General features: G+C 45.2%; 1 protein-coding gene across 4 annotated transcripts in view; it reads left to right on the top strand.

Moving 5' to 3' along the window:
- The window catches only part of LOC147710550 (discoidin domain-containing receptor 2-like), a 369,004-nt gene that overhangs the window by 200,379 nt on the left and 156,326 nt on the right, over window positions 1-12,299 (top strand). For 3 of the 4 annotated variants that reach the window (XM_086921220.1, XM_086921217.1, XM_086921218.1), the window contains one exon: window positions 1,856-1,914. The gene's annotated coding sequence lies outside the window, so the exon portion shown is untranslated. Of the gene's footprint in view, window positions 1-1,855; window positions 1,915-2,681; window positions 2,807-12,299 lie in introns of those variants that run through there. The other variant, XM_086921219.1, reaches the window with a different exon arrangement.

Raw genomic sequence — 12,299 nt, 5'->3', positions numbered from 1 at the left:
TCACAGTTTTCTCTCCATTGTCAAACCTTTCCCAGTGCCAGGCCAGTTTAAATGTTGTTTCCTTCATGTTCCTTGAAACTTAGTGGATTCACCTGCATTACTTCAACCTAAGATCTCTCATCCAACTCAAGACAGCTCCTGGACCACTCGGCCTCTCTTTCTAGATCTCTGTGGGCGCAGATCCATGCACACACATAACACATGCACACATACGCCTACCCCACTCTTCTCAAATCCATCTCTCTTCCTCCTCCTGCTCTTTCACGTGATCTTTCTCCTCTCTCTCTCTCACCTGGTCCCCATGTCTCCCCCTCTTACTCGCTCTGACTCTCTGTCCATTTTCTTGAGGCAAGTCCCTCAAAGGGCCAACTAAAATACTTACCTAGTAAAGGCAACATACATGATTTACCACAAGTTCGAACAAACTTACTAAAGCGACATCTATTGAAGCCCTGTTTATGAGGCGTATTAGGCAGGGAACCCTGTTCATGAACGGGACCCACCCATGATAGTCTGCAATGTACAAAAAGCTCTCATAAATATAGATTGGGTTATGTTCAAGGAGGAGTGCATGTTGGCTTTTAACTAATGTTGAATCCAACACACACCAATTTCAGACTTTTGCTGTGTACCATCTTTTTCCAGGCAAGGCATTCAGTATTGGCCATTAATGCTGCGTTAACCCTTATTAATGCACGGTCCATTTTCTTTGATTCACTAACCGTGCTTTAAACAACATGTATCTAAATCTCCCCTGAAACTACATTTGCAAAAGTGCTTTGGGAAGTTAACTCCAGCTTTCAATCTCATCTCCCCCAAGCTACCCCTGGTCCCTTCAAAGCTGCCTTGCCTTTTGTGGTGTGCTGATCAGGGGTTTATGGATGTTTGGGCATAATTCCCAGGTGCTGCCGAGTCCAGCTCCAGTGGTTACCATTTCCAGGAGTCACAACGTTAAGTGCTTGCTGTTTGGTGCACACTCCAGCTGTGGGCATCTTTCTTATCAGAGTGGCAAGCTTGGAATATCCGAGGTCATTGTATTTAGTAGAGTTTGCAGTCCCACCAACAAGAATCTGATATGCATGGTCAAGCTTACACCTCCGGAGTGCTCAGGTGTTAAGGCCGACCACCTCCTGGCGGATATTCAGTAAGCATGTGAAGTTCCTGCTTCTAAGAGCTTTCCTTAGGGGTTGAGTTTTTGAGGCAAAGTCGCTGTATTTCATTTTCTGTTGCCATGCTCCTTGAGGTTTGTGTTTTGGGACTGTCTACTCTTGTGGATAACATTGATGCAATTTATTCGTGTTATTGCAGGGCTTTGCAACCTGTTACATTTTATTTGCATACCTGACTTGTGGCTCAGTAGATAACCTGACTGGCACATGAATTACATATTGACAAGTGACCAGCTGTGCTGGAGTCAGATTCACGCAATAAGAAGCATCTTCTTAAAATACATGACTATTAAGAATGCTTTCAGCCTTTAAAACTACGAGCACTGCAGTTGCGCTCCGGTGTGGTTCCCATCCTTCGCTATTCATGTTTGATATTTCTTCTATCATGGTTCTAATTCACTGTCATTGTGTTTCCCCTCCTTAATTGCAGTTCTAATTGTATGGTCTCTGGAACGGTGCCAGACCTTTCCACCCCCACTGCAAACCTCCCATGTCCTACATGTTACCGCCACCTTCTCCTGAGCCCCATAAGGCCATTAAGTGTCTGAGCCTGCCAGCTCTATCCCACAAGGCATCATTGGCGTTTCTGCCTTCCTAATGCACAGATGTGATTGCTCGTTAATGGCTCACTGCCTCTCATTGGGTGGGCGCACTCTAAATTTGTTCTTTTTCATTTCTCCATGCAGGCCAGAAGCTTTGCCGTCTGCGTGTTCTCAGCCACGGATTGGGTCGGCGACTGCTTGAGGTAGGTGGACATTTTGAAAGACATACCACGTGAAATCATAATATTTTCTAGGTAGCTTGGCGTTCTTCTGTGCTGGTTTTCAGAAACTGTTTTAGATGGAGTTGTTACTTGCCTTTATTCCAAACAGATCCATTGCTCTTAGGCACTTGATTTTGATCCTTGGGGCTGAGAAACACGAAGAGGGAATATTGGAGAGGGTCGAAATGAGCAGTGTCATTGTGGGTTGCGTTATGTCTGAACCAGGCTCAGCCTGGGATTTTTCGGAACCCACTCTTTGTCAGCACTGGTGATCGCTTGCACCAATGACCAGCTGTCTGTTGATCATTGTGGTAAGGTTAGCTGCAGGCACCTCACGGAGACCGGAAAGCATGCTGGAAAGCCCCCATGTTTCTTGCTTGAGGTGGTTGGTTGGTGGACTTTGAGAGATGGCCACTGCGGGGTCTGTCTAGTACGGCTCACAGTGAGAACCTGCCAAAGGTATGAGTAATATGTAAGTCTTTCTAGTAAGACTCACTGTGAACAGGATAATGCTAGAGTTCCAGGAACTTTTGACTTACTTTAAACTCTTGCATGCCGCTGCATCAGTAGGTCTGTCTAGTAAGTTGGAACTGCCCAATGATAAGGATAATGTGTAGGTCTCCCTAGGAATGTCTGCAGTGATAACTACTCCTAGATAAGGGTTGCAGGTAGATTTGCCTTACTTTAATTTCTGGTTTGGTGTGATCCCTATTTAGCTTCAAATCCCCTTGACTCGTACCAGCCCCACAGACGAGAAAACCAAGCACTACCGACTTTCTCCAATTGTTCATGCTAGGGATTGTCCTCTGAGTGGCAAGAACACTTGCACCACCCCATCCTTTGAAGGAAGGAGCGCCCACTACATCGGGACAGTGTAAGTTGTTGAGCTAGCCAAATGGGACTATTTGTTGCGAATCAAGGTACAATACGAGACTGAATGCGTTGTATGCCATGTTAGCACGTGCACTACATTCATTTTGATCCATGCAAACACAAGCTATGTTTGATTTGTGCCATGTGAAGGCATACTCCTCTTTCATTGACTATCATTCCCATGTGCTATGTCCAGTGCCCCAACATGTAAGGCATTTGTTTTGTGGCGTTCAGTAGCGTGAATGACCTAGGTCACGCGCCATTTAAGGTTAAGCATTCATTTAATGTAGTGAGTGTGAGATCATGCGTTGCAGTCACTGCAAGAATATAAACAACACTTGTTATGTGCCATGGAAGGACATGCATTGCATTCGCTTTAACGCATTCATTGTATGCCAGTTGAGGTCATTTTGTTGTTCTAGGCTATGTTGTGCGTGATTTGTGATTTTGTGTTGCAGCCATTTGTAAAGTGTGCTTCCACCGACCGTATAGCACCATACACTTTGAAATCTGGTGCTCTGTCGTCAATTTTGTTTGGCTACTAAAGATTGCATTGTCTGGTGTATTTTTAGTAATGGTTCATATTAGGTAATATGAAAAAGAGGATGAGTCTGATTCCATAAAGGATGTACATTGTGCACTGTGGGTATAGATGTGCGTGCCAAAGGGCTTTCATTCCACTGGGCCGGTAAGGATTTTGCATTGCTCGTCTGGGTCAGTCGTCTCCAGAATTACAGTGCTAGAAGAAGCATTCATTGTTGTGGGAATGTGGTTGTGGTGTGTTTAAGCTGGCTTGTTCTGAATCGTTTGAGGTGTATGTTTGAGTGGTGAGCATCATGAGTTGATCGATTGGGAGCACTTTGATATCTTGTACTTCTTTGGTGCTGTATTTTACTCATGCAGGTGTTTGGCAGTCTGTGTAACGTGTTCTGCTGGGGGATAGTTATTTATAATTAAATATGGGCAGGCTTGAATGATATGCATTGTCAATGGTCAAGTGCTACTTTTGTAAATTAGATTATACCAACTAAATAGTATATATGAAGCCAAATGAATGTGTGTGCAAAGGTAGTAGTCTCTAGTGTAATTTTTGCTTTTAGGTGCGGTGTGTATCATCATCATAGCATTTATTGTACACTACGTGAAGACATAAGCCACATGCATTGAATAGATTGCATTCATTGTGTGATACAAGCTGCAACCCATCTATGGTGTATACAAATATTGCCCCTGAGTCTGACTAATGTGTGTTGAGAACAGGATTGCTTTTGGCATGAGTGGAAGCTTTCTTATCGTCCGGCAAAAGCGGGAAATGGTCAGAAGTTCTGTACAGATTACTGCTTCCATTTGGAAAGCCCAGTGTTTAATTCTTTGACTAAACATCATTGATGACAGAGAAGTCAACAAAATATAGAGCCCGGGAAGCTGCGTTAGGCCTGTTAATGACATTTTAAGAAGAAAAACCCATGAACCCTTGATGTGACTATGCAATACATAAATACACAATTGGCAGCACATTTCTACATTGAAAGCATCTACTAGAGATATTTGCTGGTTGTTAGTATACCGTAAACCGATGGAAGTAGCTTGCATGAACATTAGAAACACATATAAATCTGAAGCCTGTTACTGGTTTGTATTCAGAACTTAAGTTAGTAGGATAAACCATATTTCCCACTTTTAAATACATTGTGCTGTGTATATTTAAGCTATAACCCCCGTGATGTTGTTCTTAGTAGATGGGTAGGAGGGCAAAACAAAACACACTTTGGCTGGGGGTTTCAGCCATGAAATAAAACTTAAGAAGTTAAATTCACTTATCCTTCAAGAAAAACTGGTAGAGAGAGGGTGGACCTATCACAGTCCAAATGTTGAATTGAACATTGTTGAGGAAAACAAATGATTGAGGGAAGGAAGGACTCATGCAAGTGGGTTTCAAAATTGGAAAAAAGCATTTGGATTGCTTAATGGTGAGAAACATGCAATATGCAACATTTTATATCCTGAATTACCTTTCCCTGTGCACCACATGTAGGATTTCAAGGCTAAAGGTTAACAGAAATAAAGCAGTTTGTGTGGGACCTACTGTGCACGGATGACAAGGGGTGCAGCACTGTTCTCCAACCTGACACCAACCACAAGTAAACAAATCTTATAGGCACTTACAGATTTGTCCATTGTAATGTAGTAGCCACAACGCAGTTGTTTCATACGTGGCAGAGTCAAGGCAGGGAATGGAAGCCAGGAAAAAAAATCATTAACAAATATTTATGAACAGATATCTCCCACCAGTTGATATCACGCCCCACTCTAGAGACAATCTTGCAGTGTCTCTCGTGGTGATATTTACTTAATCAAAAAAATTGTCCAGCATGAATGGCCTTGAAGATGAACCTTTTCTAGAGATGCTTGACTCTCCGACTGTGGGATTTAATTCAGAGGTGGAGCTGGTGCATTTCTTCATAAGGTTAACTGAGGACTGCATGTTATATGGGGATCCACTTAACATTTCTGGGCTTTCCCTTAACATATTGCATCCAAGTAGTTGGATTCCAGGTTCATATAAATTAAGGAATTTGGACAAAGACATATGAAATCGAAGATTTGAAGAGGGAAAGCCTTGAAGGGAACATGGTGAGCATGATCATGTCGTCATCTAGACACCTCATTGCACAGTGAATTTTGATTCTTGTACTACAGTTATATTTCTATGCAAGACATACTTATTCTGATGGATAGGTCTAACCATAGATTCCTCACCTTTAGAATATCCCTAGGCACTACACTGGATATGGATTATTTTCAGCATAGCACCCCCCACTGCACTCTAGAAGTGACAGCTGGAGCCACATTTAGGTGCTAACCAAGCACATTTTAGAGACTAGTGTAAAAAATGTCTGTGACAGATCCCCGCATAGGGAATCTGGTGTACCATGACTCCGAGTCATAGGATGAGTGTGTCCTGATGAACCTGAAGGCGATCCAGGAATGCAAAGCCAAGCTTTACATCACCAAGCACTGCAGGAAGTCACGTAAGGGCAGCTCCTGCTTAAAGTCATGGACACAGACCTGTTCCTGCACTTTGGGTTGGTCCCACAACAGGTCATCATTACGATCCAAGACTTTCAGTAAGTCCAAATTTTAAAAAGAAGCACAAGAGGTTTAAGCAGGCCTCGTCCCAACTTTGCCACTCTCAATCTGAAAAGTCACAAGCTACCATGTGGTCTTGCTCCTGGTCACTTACCTAGCAGCCAATTCAGCAGCTGATCCCAATGTACCCCAAGTTCCCGGGTCCGATGGTGATGCCACAATAGATTGAGACATTTAAGAAGGCCATGCGCTGCATCGTTTGCACCATTGTGGCTCCCTGAGGCATGTCTTGGGTCCATGTGGATATCCAGTATTCGGGTTCAGCTCTAACTTCAGAGTCGACTCCACACCCGGCACCACTCCAGCACCAATGCTGCAGGTGGAGGATGTTGATCTTACTCTCATGCCTGACTCTGAACTGAATTTGGCTTGACCTCTATCAAAGCCACATTCTGACACAGTCCGAATGCACCCAGGTCCCATGCACTCTGACTCTAAGACCGTGCCTTTGCCTAGAGCCAGCCAGGTTTTGGTGAGGATGGTGATGGTAATAGTTAGGATGAATTTCCCTGCAGTATAATGATGCCATATTATACTGGACCTACAAGAGCCCACTTGGCTGGACACTTCCTGACACAGGGCTGGTTTCTCACCCTGGCCATTCCACAGAAGAGTCTGTTTCATTTGCCATGGTCATTAGAAGGTTTCCAGTTGCCATTCCTAAAGGTAAAAATCAACATCCTCATGGAAGTGTTACAAACCAGATGGTCCTCATTTGAAACCTTACTGCCACTCAACAAAACCCCGACTGACCCCCTCATGGACCCTTGGGCTAAACCCTGTTCCTGCCCACCTGTAAACAGACTGCCTTCATGACACAGCATGCTACTCCTGAGAGTCTGGTAGTAAACACCTCACTCAGGAGCCCCCATGGACCCCTGCCCCCCGCACATCTTCCACAGAGCCTCCTCGGCCATCGCTCCCGAGTTAGCCCGCACCAACAACTCCTTCCTGACCTCTGGCCCCTGCCCCATGGACTGGAAACGTGCGGATGTGAAGCCCCTCCTCAAAAAACCATCAGCCGACCCGACTGACCTCAAGAACTACTGACCCATCTCCCTCCTCCCCTTCACGGCCAAAGTCACAAAAAGGCTCGTGAACACCCAGCTGACAACATTCATCGAAGAACACTGCATCCTTGACCCCTCCCAATCCGGCTTCCGTAGCAACCACAGCACCGAGACAGCCCTGATCGCCGCCACCGACGACATCCGTATGTTGCTCGACCAGGGCCACACCGCAGCCCTCATCCTTCTGGACCTCTCTGCAGCTTTCGACACCGTCTCACATCGCACACTAACCACCAGGCTCCACGACGCAGGAATTCAGGGAGACGCGCTCAACTGGATATGCTCCTTCCTCTCCGATAGAACACAGAGGGTGAGGCTCCCCCCCCTTCCTCTCCGAACCCACCGACATCATCCGCGGAGTTCCCCAAGGATCTTCTCTGAGCCCGACTCTATTCAACATCTACATGGCCCCTATCGTCAGTCAGCACGGGCTCAGCCTCGTGTCCTACACTGATGACCCCAGCTCCTCGTCTCCCTCACCAGCAACCCGGAAGACACTAGACTCAGTTTCCAAGAAGGAATGAGAAACAGGCCACCTGGATGAAGGACAGATGCCTCAAACTCAACTCCGAAAAGACCAAGGTTCTCATCTTCGGACCCCGCACCTCCGCCTGAAGCGACTCCTGGTGGCCTCCCGCCCTCGGACCACACCCACCTCGACGGACCACTCTCGGAACCTCAGCATAATCCACGACTCCTCCCTCTCCATGAACCGCCAAATCAACACTATCTCCTCCGCCAGTTTCAACTACCTCCTGATCCTACATAAGACCATCAAGTAGATCCCCCAGACTGCAGAAAGACCGTCACCCACGCACTCATCACCAGCAGGCTCAACTACGGCAACGCCCTCTACGCCAGAATCAACAAATCCCTACTACGCAAACTCCAAACCATCCAAAACGCAGCCGCCAGGCTCATCCTAGGGACACCACGCCACGAACACATGACTCCACACCTGCGAGAACTCCACTGGCTCCCCGTTGAGAAGAGGGTCACCTACAAACTACTCACCCACGCCTACAAATCCCTCAACATCGGACCCAAATACCTCAACGATCGAATGAGCTTCCACGCACCCGAGGAACCTCCGTTCAGCCGACCTCGCCCTAGCAGAGGTCCCACGCATCCACTGAAGCAGAGCTGGAGGAAGAGCCTTCTCCTACACCGCAGCCACAGCATGGAACACTCTCCTATTAGAAATAAGACGCTCGACAACCCTACACACCTTCAGACGAGCTCTCAAGACCTGGCTTTTCGACTGACCGGAGCAGCCCTACTTTCCCTCCCCCAGCGCCTTGAGACCCTCACGGGTGAGTAGCGCGCTTTACCAACCCCTGACTGATTGATTGAAAGATCTCCACTAGTAGGATCATTCTTCCTATGTTCTTTACCGACCTCACCCTCCTAAACAGGAGAAGGCACTCCATCGTCTGGACCCTAGAAGGCCACTTAGCTTCTACACTGATGTAGAAAAGACCATCGGAAGTACCATCAGCTCTTCGTGGGGTTTTCTGGGGCAAAGAAAAGAAAGGTAGGCCCTTATATAGGTGGATAGTCCACTGCTCCAAGGTCTAAGTGTAAGCCCAGAAGCAGCATCAGGAAGGATTGAGGGCTCACTCCACTAAGTCCAAGGCTGCTATCATCACACTATCACGTGGAGTGCCCGCCTTGGATATTGGTCAGGCTGCTACATGGGCATCAGTGCACATTTTCACAAAGCATTATTATCTTGACAGCCTGGTCTGATGGGAAGGGAATTTTGGCCATTCGGTCCTAAAGGACATTTTGGAATAAGTCATTTCACAGACCCACCACCAGGGGGATGTACTGTTTGGGAGCTATTCTACATATGAGAAATCTGCAGTTAGAAGTATCCATCCGAAGAAGAAGTTACTTACCTTCTGTAGCGTTGTTTCTGGAGGACGCTCCTTTGGACTGCTGGCGCCGCAGCTGTGGAACACCTTGCCGCTGGCACTCCGGGGAGCTACCAGTCTACTCGCATTCAGGAAAGGCCTAAAAACCTGGCTGTTTGCTCTCTATGCTTTTTTCTTTTCTTCTCTCCCCTCTGTTCTATGCTTTCCAGGGTGTTTTTATTTCTGTGTTGTGTTATCTTGCGGTAGGTCTCACTATTAAAAGCGCCTGGACACTCTTTTTGAGTAGCCGTGCGCTATATAAAAACAAGTATAACATAACATAACATAACATAACCACACATTAATCACTACCCTCCCACCTCCCTCTTCTGTGGATTGGACTCGTTTTCATCCTAGGAGGTCCCAAAATTAGAGATTTGCACACTGGAACAAACAATTGGTTTTTGGGCTCTATGTCTGAGGGTGTGGACGGTATCCACACAGAAACGGACCCCAATGCATTTGGGCTGTGCTGTTGACGGCACCCACTATCACTTCTGGAGTGGAGCGGAGTCTGCATGGAGCCACACAATGTCCCCTTTAGGCATGCCAGGGCTGTGCTGAAAATCTTCTGGATCAAGTTTGGCAGCTAGGGATACTCTAGAGGTGAGGAAGCTGGTGAGAGTATCCACCATAAAGAGCCTTAATGAAGGTACGTAACTTGTTCTTTACTGCGGTGCCTTTGGTAGTTTGCTCCGACAGCTTTTAATGTACATCCTTATGTTTCTAACACACTTTTTCCTTGGATGCATTTCTTTCCTGACCCACTGGGTTCAGCACTTCACTTCCCAATCCTCTTACCTCCTGGTAGCTGTCAAATGATGCTCCATTTCAATAACATCCATTTCTCATTTCTTTGGTTGCCAGTGCCATAAACGGGTGTAGCCCTGGGTTTAGCTAAAATCACGGAAAGGGTCTGTCTTAGCCATGAATGTAAATGAACTATGCCTCCTCGTACTTCTTTTTTCATCCAAATATGTGTGTACATATCATCATCATCTTTATTCAATTAAAATTCATAATCATTAAAGTACACCAATTAACTGAATTGATTAGTAAATACATCATAAATAGTAAACATTGAGCAAATGCGCTTTACAAAAAATATAAATTTACAATAATTAAAAATAACATGAAACAATCTTAAAATAGAAATCTTTGTGTAGCCACTTTTGATTAACATTTCACAATGCAGTACATACATTTATCTATCATATATATATATATATATAACACCAACACACTGTTTCATCTCCAGTTAGGTAGTACTAGCTTAAGGCTTAAAAAAACATACAGCGGCTCTCCTGCATGTAAGCGTTATTTATTTAATTGCATAAAGTGCAGCAGCGGTTCCCCAACCGCGAAGCTCATCATAATTAAGAGGCTCGGGATACAGCGGCAAGGAGTAGTTGGAATATATATGGTCATGTGATCAAGGACGGGATCGCCCGAAACGCGTAATGGGCAAAATGAAATAATATTGTACAAGATACCTGGGTTCACGCTAGTTTTTCCTGGAGGCAAAGAGCGAGTTGAGGAATATATATATACATATATATATATGCGAGAGCAAATGCGAAAGCGCTTTGGGAGGGCTCAACCACAGCGGCCCGAACCTCCGGCTTCTTCGTGGCACCCGTTACAAAGTTGCAACTTTGTAACGGGTGCCACGAAGAAGCCGGAGGTTCGGGCCGCTGTGGTTGAGCCCTCCCAAAGCGCTTGCGCATTTGCTCTCATATACATATATATATATATATATATATATATATATATATATATATATATATCACACTGCCACATGCATGCAGCTTTAAAGCACTGTAAATACAACATAAGGTATGTAAACAAAAGAGACAGATTGAGATCTAGGATAGGATAGGCCTCTGAGCACTGCCTTGACTCGTCTTAGCAGATCATGTGCCATTTCGTCCTGAGAGGATTTTCTACATGTGTGGAATTGCATAATTGTACTGCCTTTTTCCTAACCAAAGCCCACTTTCAAAGAGCTGAAAAAAAAAATGAATTGATATGGTTGAGCCAGCGCTTCATGTAACCACTCGCAATTGCTTTGGGCACAATTTTATGCCATTGGTTTTACATTTCTGCATATAGGGGTGCATGCGTAAGATGGCACACCATACTAAAGTGATGTTAAGAGGTGCCTTCACGATCATAGAAGTGAGTATGAGACCAGTATTAAGCTTTACACTAAAAAAAATTAGCACAGCTAAATGTTATTTGATTGCTGTGCATTGTGCTTAGTGCCTAATGCTGTTAGCAAGGCTCATTGATCATAGCTAAATAAATAGATGCTTTCAGTGGACTTAAGCTAAGTATTGGCATCATGGAGAGTAGCTCTCCTAGCCTTATTTCAGTGAGAATTATACGGCATTCCTCCTGTGCCTAGTGATTCTGAGGCCAGGAGTTGTGCTGCGGACAGTGACCGGGGTAATCAAGTCATACAGACTGTGTAATAACAGAGGATATGACCCTCTGTGACTGTTGGGGATCTCTTGCCAGGCTTGGGGCCAGGCTTCCTATTATAACAGAACCTCGTCTGCCCATCACAATTTGTCTGTGTGATGGCCTTTTCCTACAGCAAGTGGCAGGAGCTCGGCCATGTTCAAATTTCCTAATTTGTAGCTTCCTTATGTGGGGAAAGACGGTCAAATTAGAAATCTTAAAGCGAGTAAGGTGTGAGGAGAGACATATTCAGTTTTGCAGTGCGACAATTGTTTTACTACAGGAAAATATGAAAAAGATATAAAATAAAATATAAGTCCTGCCAGTTATCCCTTCCCCTGCCCCAACTCTAGAATGTGCCTTATTCCTCTACCCCCCCCCCCCCCCCCCTCCTACTAACACTGGCCCTTCCTGGTTTATGTGAGAGAAAAGCATGACAGGCTGTTTCCATGTTCTATTGGTCAACCTATGAGAAAGAAGCTTGCAGTGCTTTTAGCTATGGTGTAGATGTCATATGCAATTACTTCTTGTACATTTACTGGTATTTCTATGAGGGGGATGTGAAGCCTGCAAGGTGCTGTCCATCTCATGCCTCATGAATCCAGCACTATTGAACTTGGTTTGTTTTAAGGAAAGATTGCATAGCTTCTGCCCATGTCTTATCCGTTCAAACCTATTGTTGCTGTCAGAGCCAGGCCTGATTGCATTGTATCCTGCAGATGCAATTTGCACTTGAATGATCTATGCTGTCTTTGCTCAATGTGAAATGAGGGGACACTTGCTGCTGCCTGTGTAATTCTACATTTTTTGTGATTCTCTATGTAAAATGTGTATGTCCCTGTAACCTCTGTTTTTTAACCTTTTGAGAGTAATTGTGTGAGTCAGTGCATGAGTG

This window comes from Lissotriton vulgaris, chromosome 5, assembly GCF_964263255.1.
Source record: "Lissotriton vulgaris chromosome 5, aLisVul1.2, whole genome shotgun sequence".
NCBI classification, from domain to species: domain Eukaryota; kingdom Metazoa; phylum Chordata; class Amphibia; order Caudata; family Salamandridae; genus Lissotriton; species Lissotriton vulgaris.
Note: the sequence above shows the minus strand (reverse complement) of the source record. Positions and strands in the feature narration are given on the sequence as shown.